We start from the raw sequence: 12,482 nt of genomic DNA, 5'->3' as shown, positions 1-12,482 counted from the left end.
TACAATGAGATATCACCTCACACCTGTTAGAACAGCTATTATCAAAAAGACATGAAATAACAAGAGAGGATGTGGAGAAAGGAGAACCTTTCTGCACTGTTGGTGAGAATGCAAACCAGTGCTCCCATTTTGGAAAACAGTTTGGAGGTTCCTCAAAAATTAAAAACAGAACTACCATAGGATCCAGCAATTCTACTTCTGGGTATGTATCCAAAGACAGAAACACTAACTTGAAAAGATATCTGCACCCCTATGTTCATTGTTATTTACATTAGCCAAGATATGTAAACAACCTAAGGTTCATCAACAGATGAATGGATAAACAAAATGAGAGAGATATATATGTATATATGTATCATATATGTGTGTGTATATATATATATGTTAAAATGTGATACACACACATATACACACAATGGAATATTATTCAGCCTTAAAAAAAAGAATGAAATTTTGCTATTGAGAACAACATGGATGAACCTTGAGGGCATTATGCTAAGTGAAGTAAGTCAAAGAAAGACAAATATCATATGATCTCATTTTTATGTGGAAATTTAAAACAAACAAACAAGGAAACTGAGCTCATAGATACAGAGAACAGACCAATGGATGTCAGAGGCAGGTGAAATGAGTGAAGGGAGTCAAAAGGTACAAACTTCCACTCATTAGACAAGTCACAGGGATGTAATGTACAGTGTAATGTACTATATTGTGTATTTGAAAGCTGATAAAGAGTAAATATTAAAAGTTATCACAAGAAAAACATTCTATAACTATGTATGGTGATGGATGTTAAATAGACTTACGGCGGTGATCATTTTGCAACATATAAAAATATGGAATCATTATGTTATACACCTGAAACTAATATACTGTTTGTCAATTGTACCTCAATGAAAAAAACAATTTTTCAAAATTATTATTCTCATTGTTTTAAATAAGAAAAATGTAATTTAATTTAGGTCTTCAAATTCCTAGTGTCTTAGATAACAATAACTGATGGTTTAGATAACAGTTTCATAATTGATTGCTTGCAAACATGATTTCCTTTTACAAGCCTCACAAAATTTCATTCTTCCTCATCCTCTGAATATAACCCTTCTATATACTTACCACATCCGTTGTTTCTATGCTTAGATCTTCATACCCAGCTCTCTCCCATTTTTTATATTATCTTCTTGAAAATATTTAAATAATATAAGCAGACAGCCCTAGTACTATATTAATGGACTTGAAGCATTTTCTTTCTTTCCTTTTTTAAATTTCTAATTTTTTCATACAAATCTATAAGATAAACTGAGTTAGCATTATCTTAATCTCAAGTAATTCTGGACATAAGGAAGTTTCTGTTGTAGCAAGAGCTATTAAATCATTAGAAATACAAATAGATGGGCTTCTCCTTCCGGTCGCGCTCCTGCTTCCTCCACTTCCTCCGACGTCTTTTCTCCAAAACGGCGGGAGACAGCTCCTTGGCGCTGCCCTGGCCCCGTGCCTGTGGTATCTATTCAGGCAGGCACTGCTGCAGAACGTCCAAGGAGACCAGCAGCTTCTAAGACTCGAGTTTTGCCAGCCGACTTGCGCTTCTGCAGCTCGGGCCTGGGCTGGGAGCAGATCTTCTTGGCCAGGCTCTGCAGGAGTATCTAGGAAGATGGCGGAAGACTAAGACGTGGAGATCACCTTCCTCCCCAAAGATACATCAGAAATACATCTACACATGGAACAACTCCTACAGAACACCCACTGAATGCTGGCAGAAGACGTCAGACCTCCCAAAAGTTTCCTGGTGCTCCAGGAGAGGGGATTAAGAGCACTGCTTAAAGGAGCTCCAGAGACGGGCGCGAACCGTGGCTAACAGCGTGGACCCCAGACACAGGCATGAGATGCTAAGGCTGCTGCTGCCGCCACCAAGAAGCCTCCGTGTGAGCACAGGTCACACTCACAGCTCCCTTCCGGGGAGGCTGTGCAGCCCGCCACTGCCAGGGTCCCGTGATCCAGGGACAACTTCCCTGGGAGAATGCACGGCGCGCCACAGGCTGGTGGAACGTCACGCTGGCCTCTGCCGCCGCAGCCTTGCCCTGCACTCCGAACCCCTCCTTCACCTCGGCCTGAGTGAGCCAGAGCCCCCGAAACAGCAGCTCCTTTAACCCTGTCCTGTCTAAGGGAAGAACAGACGCCCTCCGGCGACCTACACGCAGAGGCGGTTCCAAATTCAAAGCTGAACCACGAGAGCTGTGCGAACAAAGAAGAGAAAGGGAAATCTCTCCCAGCAGCCTCAGGAGCAGCGGATTAAATCTCCACAATCAACTTGATGTACCCTGCATCTGTGGAATTCTTGAATAGACAACGAATCATCGCAAATTGAAGAGGTGGACTTTGAGAGCAAGATTTATGATTTTTTCCCCTTTTCCTCTTTTTGTGAGTGTGTATGTATATGCTTCTGTGTGAGATTTTGTCTGTATAGCTTTGCTTTCACCATTTGTCCTAGGGGTCTATCTGTCTGTTTTGGGGTTTTTAAATTTTTTTCTTAATAATTACTTTTTTATTTTAATAATTTTATTTCATTTTACCTTACTTTATTTTATTTTTCTTTCTTTCTTTCTTTCTTTCTTTCTTTCTTTCTTCTTTTTCTCCCTTTTATTCTGAGCCGTGTGGATGAAAGGCTCTTGGTGCTGCATCCAGGAGTCACTGCTGTGCCTCTGAGGTGGGAGAGCCAACTTCAGTTCACTGGTCGACAAGAGACCTCCCAGCTCCACATAATATCTAACGGCAAAAATCTCCCAGAGACCTCCATCTCAACACAAGCACTCAGCTTCACTCAATGACAAGCAAGCTACAGTGCTGGGCACCCTATGCCAAACAACTAGCAAGACAGGAATACAACCCCACCAATTAGCAGAGAGGCTGCCTAAAATCATAATAAGTCCACAGACACCCCAAAACACACCAACAGACGTGGACATGCCCACCAGAAAGATAAGATCCACCTCATCCATGAGAACAAAGGCACTTGTCCACTCCACCAGGAAGCCTACAAAACCCACTAAACCAACTTTAGCCACTGGTGGCAGAAACCAAAAACAACGGGAACTATGAACCTGCAGCCTGGAAAAAGGAGACCTAACAGGAAACATCTCGAATAAACAACCTAACCTTGCACCTAAAGCCATTAGAGAAAGAAGAACAAAAAAAACCCCAAGTTAGCAGAAGGAAAGAAATCATAAAGATCATATCAGAAATAAATGAAAAAGAAAAGAGGAAGGAATAGCAAAGATCAATAAAACGAAAAGCTGCTTCTTTGAGAAGATAAACAAAGTTGATAAACCATTAGCCAGACTCATTCAGAAAAAAAGACTCAAATCAATAGAATGAGAGACGTAAAAGGAGAAGTAACAACTGACACTGCAGAAATACAAAAGATCATGAGAGATTACTACAAGGAACTCTATGCTTGTTGTCCAATAAAATGGACAACTTGGAAGAAATGGACCAATTCTTAGAAATGCACAACCTGCCAAGACTGAATTATGACATAAATCACAGCAAGATCCTTTTTGACCCACCTCCTAGAGAAATGGAAATAAAAATAAACAAATGGTATCTAATGAAACTTAAAAGCTTTTTCACAGCAAAGGAAACCATAAACAAGACCAAAAGACAACCCTCAGAATGGGAGAAAATATTTGCAAATGAAAAAACTGACAAAGGATTAATCTGCAAAATTTAGAACCAGCTCATGCAGCTCAATAAGTAAAACACAAACAACCCAATCCAAAAATGGGCAGAAGAAGTAAATAGACATTTCTCCAAAGAAGATATAGAGACTGCCAACAAAGACATGAAAGAATGCTCAACATCATTAATCATTAGAGAAATGCAAGTCTAAACTACAATAAGATATCATCTCACACTGGTCAGAATGGCCATCATCAAAAAATCTCAAAACAATGAATGCTGGAGAGGGTGTGGAGCAAAGGGAACGCTGTTGCACTGCTGGTGGGAATGTGAATTGGTACAGCCACTATGGAGAACAGTATGGAGGTGCCTTAAAAAAGTTACAAATAGAACTACCATATGACCCAGCAATCCCACTACTTGGCATATACCCTGAGAAAACCATAATTCAAAAAGAGTCATGTACCAAAATGTTCATTGCAGCTCTATTTACAATAGCCAGGAGATGGAAACAACCTAAGTGTCCATCATCGGATGAATGGATAAAGAAGATGTGGCACATATACACAATGGAATATTACTCAGCCTTAAAAAGAAACGAAATGGAGTTATTTGTAATGAGGTGGATGGACCTAGAGTCTGTCATACAGAGTGAAGCAAGTCTGAAAGAGACAAATACCGTATGCTAACACATATATATGGAATTTAAGGGAAAAAAATGTGATGAAGAACCTAGGGGTAAGACAGGAATAAAGACACAGACCTACTAGAGAATGGACTTGAGGACATGGTGGGGGGAAGGGTAAGCTGTTACAAAGTGAGAGATTGGCGTGGACATATATACACTAACAAATGTAAAATAGATAGGTAGTGGGAAGCAGCCGCACAGCATAGGGAGATAGCTCGGTGCTTTGTGACCACCTAGAGTGGTGGAATAGGGAGGGTGGGATGGAGGGCGATGCAAGAGGGAAGAGATATGGGAACATATGTATATGTATAACTGATTCACTTTGTTATAAAGCAGAAACTAACACACCATTGTAAAGCAATTATATTCCAATAAAGATGTAAAAAAATAAAGAAATACAAATAGATGAAGATTAAATGGATGGAGAGGACGTACAATATTTCAATTTATTTGCTCTGAATAAGTTTTTAGCAGAGATCATTAATCTAGTAATTCAAATAGTAAAATTGAAGGGGTTATACATTAAAGTATTTATTAATCTTTAAGCACAAATAAAAAGTAATTGCTTCCTTGGAGTTGTGTAGAGGAGGAAATACTGAGATCTACAAAAGGAACCTAAGAGTTAGAAACGACAACATGCCTAGCAAGCTTTTCTACAGTACCTACATCCTGAGCTGAAATGTTCTAAACATTACATACTTGATGGCAAACCAAACAAAGATCATCTGTTGATTTTTTTATGGTGATATTGGGGTCGTGGGTATTGCTTGAGATTCTGTTTCAATGTCTAGGAACAAAAGAAAAGACATCTTGTGGCTCACTGACCTATAACTGAGTGTAAGAATTAAATATTCACAAAGGTCAAGGATACATCTAAAGGTATAGCATCACAGACATCAGGATTTGGCACTTTATGGGTATTGACTGTATAGAGAAGAAAATTACTTTTACTAATCTATGTCATAGAAGAAAATATTTCTGCAATAAGATGTTGATATTAATTACAGCAAATTTCTACAAAAGAGCCATAGGTTTTAGAGAAGTCAACCAGAATTTAATATGGTCTTTAGCTGGAAATATATAGGGACCAAGTAGTAAACCCATATTAGAAATCGATTTTGAAATATATGGGTTCACAGTCGTAAACTCTCACAGTAGCATATTTTTCATCTTCTATTGTTAACACTGCAACAGTAAGACTGTCAGCCTATAGGGAAAATTAATAGCTAGACCTATGTTACAGAGAAGAAAAATGCTTATAACTGGGCCAAAATATTCACATAAACTACCTTTGTATATATTTAATGTGTCATTTTTCAGCATAAGAAATCTTTATATACAGCTTCTACTTTGGGGAGCAGAATGTTCATGATCTGTTTCACTTGGAATGCTTTCAAAATGCCTTTTTAAAAAATGAGAGTTTTCAACACATTTCCTATAACAAGGAAGACAGTCTTCCCTCTAGTAATAAAGTATCTTCTCAAAGGGTCCACTAAAATCCAACAGTCAAAGTAGACTTTAAAATCAGTAAACATTTAAAATAAGGAAAATTATCCCCTGCAGGGGGTAAAGAAGGTCTATTGGGACTTTCTTCTATTCTCAGTCCATTAGTGGAGGAAGCAGATTCTTTAATCAAATGAGATAAATATTGTCTTAGAGCTCAAGGAGCAAGGCCTTGGGGGAAATAGGTAATTGGAACTTCAGAGTATGAGTTGAAGGTTGGAAGATGGGGATGCAGGACAATAGCATAAGCCTTAGGTGACTGAGATCATCACCAAAGCAAGATCTGGAGAACAGATGTCTGCAATAGCTGCTGAATTGAGTCCTTTAAATCCAAAGAGGTTTTTTTTTTGGCTGGTCATAGAGAATTGTGATCAGAAGTCAGAAAAGCATGTTCCTGATGGCCTGGAAGAAAGAAAACATCCATGGTGTGAACTGCGGACAGACTCTAGGAGCTGAGAGTGAACCCCAGATGACAGCCAGCAAGGAAATGGAGACTCAGTCCCACAACCAAGAGGAACTGATTTCTGCCAACAGCAAGAATGAGCTTGGAAATAAATATGTCTCCAGAGCCTACGGATAAGAACTCAGCCAGGTCAGCACCTTGATTTTAGCTGTCTGAGAACCTATGCAGATAACCCAACCACTTCATTTTCTGATTTTTTACTTAGAAAACTGTGAGCTAACAAATTAAATAGGTATTACACTAAGCTGCTACATTTGTGGTAATTTATTACACAGCAATAGAAACTGGTAGAATTAGGAAAGTGATGATGATGATATTAAGAAACAACTATAAAGAACAGAAAACCCACTCAGGCTGGCATTGTACCTCAAGAGTAAAGGCAATGTCTTATTAGGTCTTAAATCCTCTGCAAACATGATATTTCAATCTGGCAATTTGGGAGCAGGTTCCATAAACAACATAGAACACAGAAGCAAAATGTAACTGAGTTCCTGAAGTTGGACTTTTTCCATGGTGTTATATAAGACACTTAGTGAGACAGGAGGGAAGAGGGTAGGGCATTAAAAGAATGACACAGCCATTGAGGATATGACAAAAAAAAAACTGGTTAGAGCCAATTAGGCCCAAGATGGCAGAAGATTCAACTTAATCTTCATTATATGCTCATTGTAATACATTAGCTAAATGACACACCTACAGGCACTATGACAGTTCCAATGCTGACCATAAAAGGCCAAAAGGTGGGAAGTGGCCCAATTCCTGGAAATCTCCGCCCCTTCACCAAAATAGTTGGAATAATCCTCCCACTCGTTAGCGTATGAAGTTACCCAGCCCATAAAAACTAACCACCCCATATTTCGGGGCCGTTCTCACCTTCTTAGAAAGACTTCATTCTACCTATGGAGTGTGTTGTCTCTCTAAATAAACCTGCTTTCACAGTACTATGGCTCACTCTTGAATTCTTTCCTGCACGAAGCCAAGGACCCTCACTTGGCAGCTGTTCCAGGGACTCACCAGAGACCTGGGACATGACCATCTTCTCGTGCCCCATTTTCCTGCAACATTAGAAAAAAAATCTAAGAACAGTGGCTTGGTTGTTGTTTTTTCCTACAACTGAAGAGAAAAATTCTATAGAACTGTTCTCACACTTTGCTACACATTAGAATCACCTGGGGGGCTTTGAATACTTAACGTGTTGAGGTATTTCCCCAAAAATGATATAAGAAAGCGTAGGTGATTATCAAACGAAAGAGAGTTAACACTTAACCGATTCTTGGATGATGGATAAAGAATAGCCCTCACTTGCCTCCAACTCTGAGGAAATCTGTGATAGATATTGTCTTCTGCAAGAAGCATGGCAACACAAAGGTTAGATAGAAACACTTTTCAAGAGAGATTTGTACCAATAAAATTTGTTATAAGTGTCCACATTTTCGAATTTAATCAACTCATCCAACAGATACTTCCAGACACCTTCTAGGAACAATGTACAGTGTTAATTGTTGAGGGTATTAATATATTGAAACAGACAATCCCTCAAAGAGACTGTAGCCTGTAGGAGAAAATTTTAAAAATTTATTCTGACCCAGCAGGAATAAAACTCTGAGTATTTTTATTTATTTAAGTCACTTTCACATATTGTAAAATCATCATTGTGCTTGCTCCTGAATAGAATTCCATGATAATTTATTTTGGCTTTTCATTAATGTTTACTTTTTGTTATTAATAATTTAAAGAAGTTCTTTGTGACATTGCAGTTTAGTCCTTAAGCATGTGTCACAAATACAGAGCATTACAGTGAGAAACAGCTATAAAGGTTTGTTTCCACGCAGTTCACATTTTAGGTGTCTGAGATTTTAATCTTTGGCCATCCCAATTATCAACTCTGAATCTTAGGGAATTGCTTGCCTTAAATACATGTTATTTGATGCCATCTTTCTTTACAGCTCCAAGGCCTAATGTACCTTAAAGAGAACTAACGTACTTTATTTTAAGACTAATGAAGGAACAATAGGGAGTTTGACTTTCTAAAACAACCCAGTAAGTGATATAACAAGATTATTAGGTTTGAAATAAATACACTACCATGTGTAAAATAGAGAGCTAGTGGGAACCTGCTGTATAGCACAGAGAGCTCAGCTCAGTGCTCTGTGATGACCTAGATGGGTGGCATGTCGGGGGAGGGAGGGTTGGAGGGAGGTTTAAGAGGGAGGGCATATATGTATACATACAGCTGATTCACTTCGTTGTACAGCAGAAACTAACACAACATTGTAAAGCAATTATACTCCAATCAAAAAAAAAAAAAATTAGTACCAAGTACCCTAACTTCCCTCTAACTGTGCAACATGCACTTGACTGCACTGTAGTCCTACCCCTTCTCTTCTCTGTCCCCTCGTTGCCCATGCAGATCACAAGGCAGAAACTCTAAAATTGTTAATAAATTCTCCCAGCATTGCTAATTTGCAATGAACAGGATGAGCCATGGTGAGCAAAATGGGGGATCTATTTTTAGCATTTATTATACCAAATAAGTAATTTTTACCCCACAGAAGGGACCAGTGAAAAGGTACAAAGTTAAATTTGCCCCTATGTGCTGGAAAAAAACAGATAATTCAGCCAGGAGAGAGTGCAGCTTGTGGCATGAAAATACAGGTGGGGAGGATGCACAAGTGAAAAAAGAAATTAAAAGAACAAGCAAAAACAAGAGAAACATTTATAAAGGGGAGAAGTTAAAAGATCAGGTGGTCTTCAGTTTGCAGAGCCCCCGAGGGTAAAAGACTTACGCAGAGGGTAATATAAATACTGGGTATGTAAAAATTTAATTCGAAAATAAATGGTTAAAGAAAGACTAAGGATTTCCTTTGATTTTCAATAACGACTGAAGTAAAAAACAGGCATCCTAATTTGTAAGACATAAATGACAGAAAAAAAATGAGTAAATACAGATCACACCAGATTAGAGATGAATCCATTAGTCAATCTAATTAAGAATTAAAACAAGTTCTTTTTTAATATAAACTAGAAGCTGATATCAGAATACCACTAAAGTTCTTTTTACTTATTAAATATATTTGTACCAAAATTTGCTATAAAATGAATATCTTTAATATTTCAGAATATGTATTCGTTATTTTCAGCATGCTCTTCTAAAAATCCCATCTTATTAAAGTTTCACATTTAAAAACTCTCCATGTTATTTTATTTATTTTAAAGAATATGTTTATATTTATCTCCCCTCCAAAAAAATGAATGTTGATTACAGAATTATATATAAATTGAAAGGAGAAAATATACAAAATAAAGTTAGATATAGGTAATTATTTCACTTTCAGTAGTGGTGCTCAGTGAAAATAAATGAACAGCATTTATCCTCATAGACTATGACCTTATCAGGGCTTAGTTTTCATTGAATGTCATTGCATTTTATATTTGAACACCAAACACTGCAATGACTAGCAGAGAAATTGTGTTTAACTGCTTGAAAATGAGCATTTTATTACATTCACTTGATAAAACATGGGCTTCTTCTACTACAGGACAAAGGCTTGTGTCTGATTCATCACTCTATTCCTCAAGCTTGTCATATATTTAGTGAATAAGTAAATGGGCATAATAAAACTCTTCAAGGGAAATGGAACAATTGATGCCATGAAGACAACAAGCATATGAAATGCATGGAGTCACAAATTTCAAAGTCAGATTTTGCTGGTTTCAAATCATATTATCAAATCATTATTATGAAAGTTTCTGTGAACTGCAAAAAAAAAAATCGAGATTTTTAAAATTTAAAAATTGAGGCAAATTCCATTTAATTTGATGAAATTCAATATTTAAAAAATAGAAATTAACTAACCTTACCAAAAAGTACCTGGACTTTGTAAAACAAAGGATGTTGCCCACCATCCTGTTCTACAAAGATCAAGTCATTAGCCATTGCAGTCACTGGCCTACAGTACACCCTAAAAGGAATTCAGGATAAAAAACAGGATGAAGCATTTTGTGTTTTGGATATATGGGCCCTTAGATAGTTAAAATGCATATCTAAGGAAGAATTTCAATGACCCCAGACTCTTGCATCTTCCCATACATAGATAAGCACTAAAATCATTAACTTGTGAGATATGTATTTCCCAGCCAATAAAGTTCATATATATCTATATAGATATATACGAAGTTTTCATATATATAATTTCATATACCTAGAGATAGATCTATCTATCTATGTATCTATCTATCTACCTCTCCTACCACTTTGGAACAGTTCCTCAGAGTTATCTGAGAGGGTGTCTCCCAGGCTACAGTTCTCAGTAAGGTCCTGAAGTAAAACTGAAACTCACAGCTCTCACGTTGTGCATGTTTTATTTCAGTTGACAACTTTAATTCATAGAGTAAAAGAACAGATTTCCATGATGGAGAAAGGTATACAGTTGTCCCTCAGTAACCTCAGGGGATCAGTTCCAGGACCCCCTGCCCCCACCCCTAGATAGCAAATCTGTAGATGCTCAAGTCCTGAAACCTAGCAGGATCCTGTGGGGCCCTCCTGGGTACAAAAGCCTTTCAGTGTTCCCAGTTTCTTTTTTTTTTTTTAATTAATTTTACTGAAGTATAGATGATTTACAATGTTGTGTTAATTTCTACTGTACAGCAAAGTGAGTCAGATATATATATATATATATATATATACTATACAGTAGGACCTTGCTGTTTATTCATTCTACATGTAATAGTTTGCATCTGCCAATCCCTAACTCCCAATCCATCCCTCCCCCACCATCTCCTCTCCCTCGGCAATCACAGGTCTGTTCTCTATGCCTGTGAGTCTATTTCATAGATAAGTTCATTTGTGTCACATTTTAGATTACACATATAAGTGACATCATATGGTATCTGTCTTTCTCTTTCTGACTTACTTCACTTAGTATGATAATCTCTAGGTACATCTATGTTGCTGCAAAAGGCATTATTTCATTCTTTTTATGGCTGAGTAGTATTCCATTGTATATATGTACTGCATCTTCTTCATCCATTCCTCTGTTGATGGACATTAAAGTTATTTCCATGTCTTGGCTATTGTAAATAGTGCTACTATGAACATAGGGGTGCTTGTATCTTTTTGATTATAGTTTTGTCTAGACATATGCCGAGGAGTGGGGTTGCAGGATCGTGTGGCAACTCTAGTTTTTTGAGGAATCTCCATACTGTTTTCCATAGTGGCTGCACCAATTTGCATTCCCACCAACAGTGTAGGAGGGTTCCCTTTGCACCACATTTGTTATTTGTAAACTTTTTAATGGTGGCCATTCTGACCATTGTGAAGTGGTACCTCATTGTAGTTTTGGTTTGCATTTCTCTAATAATTTGTGATGTTAAATACCTTTTCATGTGCCTGTTGGCCATCTGTATGTCTTCTTTGAAGAAATGTCTATTTAGGTCTTCTGCCTATTTCTTGATTGGGTTGTTTTGTTTTCTGTTGTTGTTGTTATTGAGTTGTATGAGTGTTTGTATGTTTTGGAAATTAAACCCTTGTTGATGGCTTCATTTGCAAATATTTTCTCCCAGTCTATAGGTTTTTCATTTTGTTTATGGTTTCCTTTGTTGTACAAAAGTTTGTAAGTCTGATTAGGTCCCATTTGTTTATTTTTGCTTTTATTTCTATTGCCTTGGGAAACTGACCTAAGAAAACATTGGTACGATTTATGTCAGAGAACGTTTTGCCTATGTTCTCTTCTAGGAGTCCTATATTTTTAAGTCTTTAAGCCATTTTTCATTTATTTTTGTGTATGGTGTGAGGGAGTATTCTAACTTCATTGATTTACATGCTGTCCAACTTTCCCAACACCACTTGCTGAAGAGACTGTCTTTTCCCCATTGTATATTCTTGCCTCCTTTGTCAAAGATTAATTGACCATAGGTGTGTGGGTTTATTTCTGGGCTCTCTATTCTGTTCCATTGATCCGTATGTCTGTTTTTGTACAAATACCATGCTGTTTTGGTTACTGTAGCTTTGTAGTATTGTCTGAAGTCTGGGAAGGTTATGCCTCCTGCTTTATTCTTTTTCTTCAGGATTCCTCTGGAAATTCTGGGTCTTTTACAGCTCCATATAAATTTTAGGATTATTTGTTCTAGTTCTGTGAAAAATGTCATGGGTAATTT

The sequence above is a fragment of the Neophocaena asiaeorientalis genome, unplaced genomic scaffold (assembly GCF_003031525.2).
Source record: "Neophocaena asiaeorientalis asiaeorientalis breed wild unplaced genomic scaffold, Neophocaena_asiaeorientalis_V1.1 scaffold309, whole genome shotgun sequence".
NCBI lineage: Eukaryota > Metazoa > Chordata > Mammalia > Artiodactyla > Phocoenidae > Neophocaena > Neophocaena asiaeorientalis.
This window is presented reverse-complemented; position numbering follows the sequence as displayed.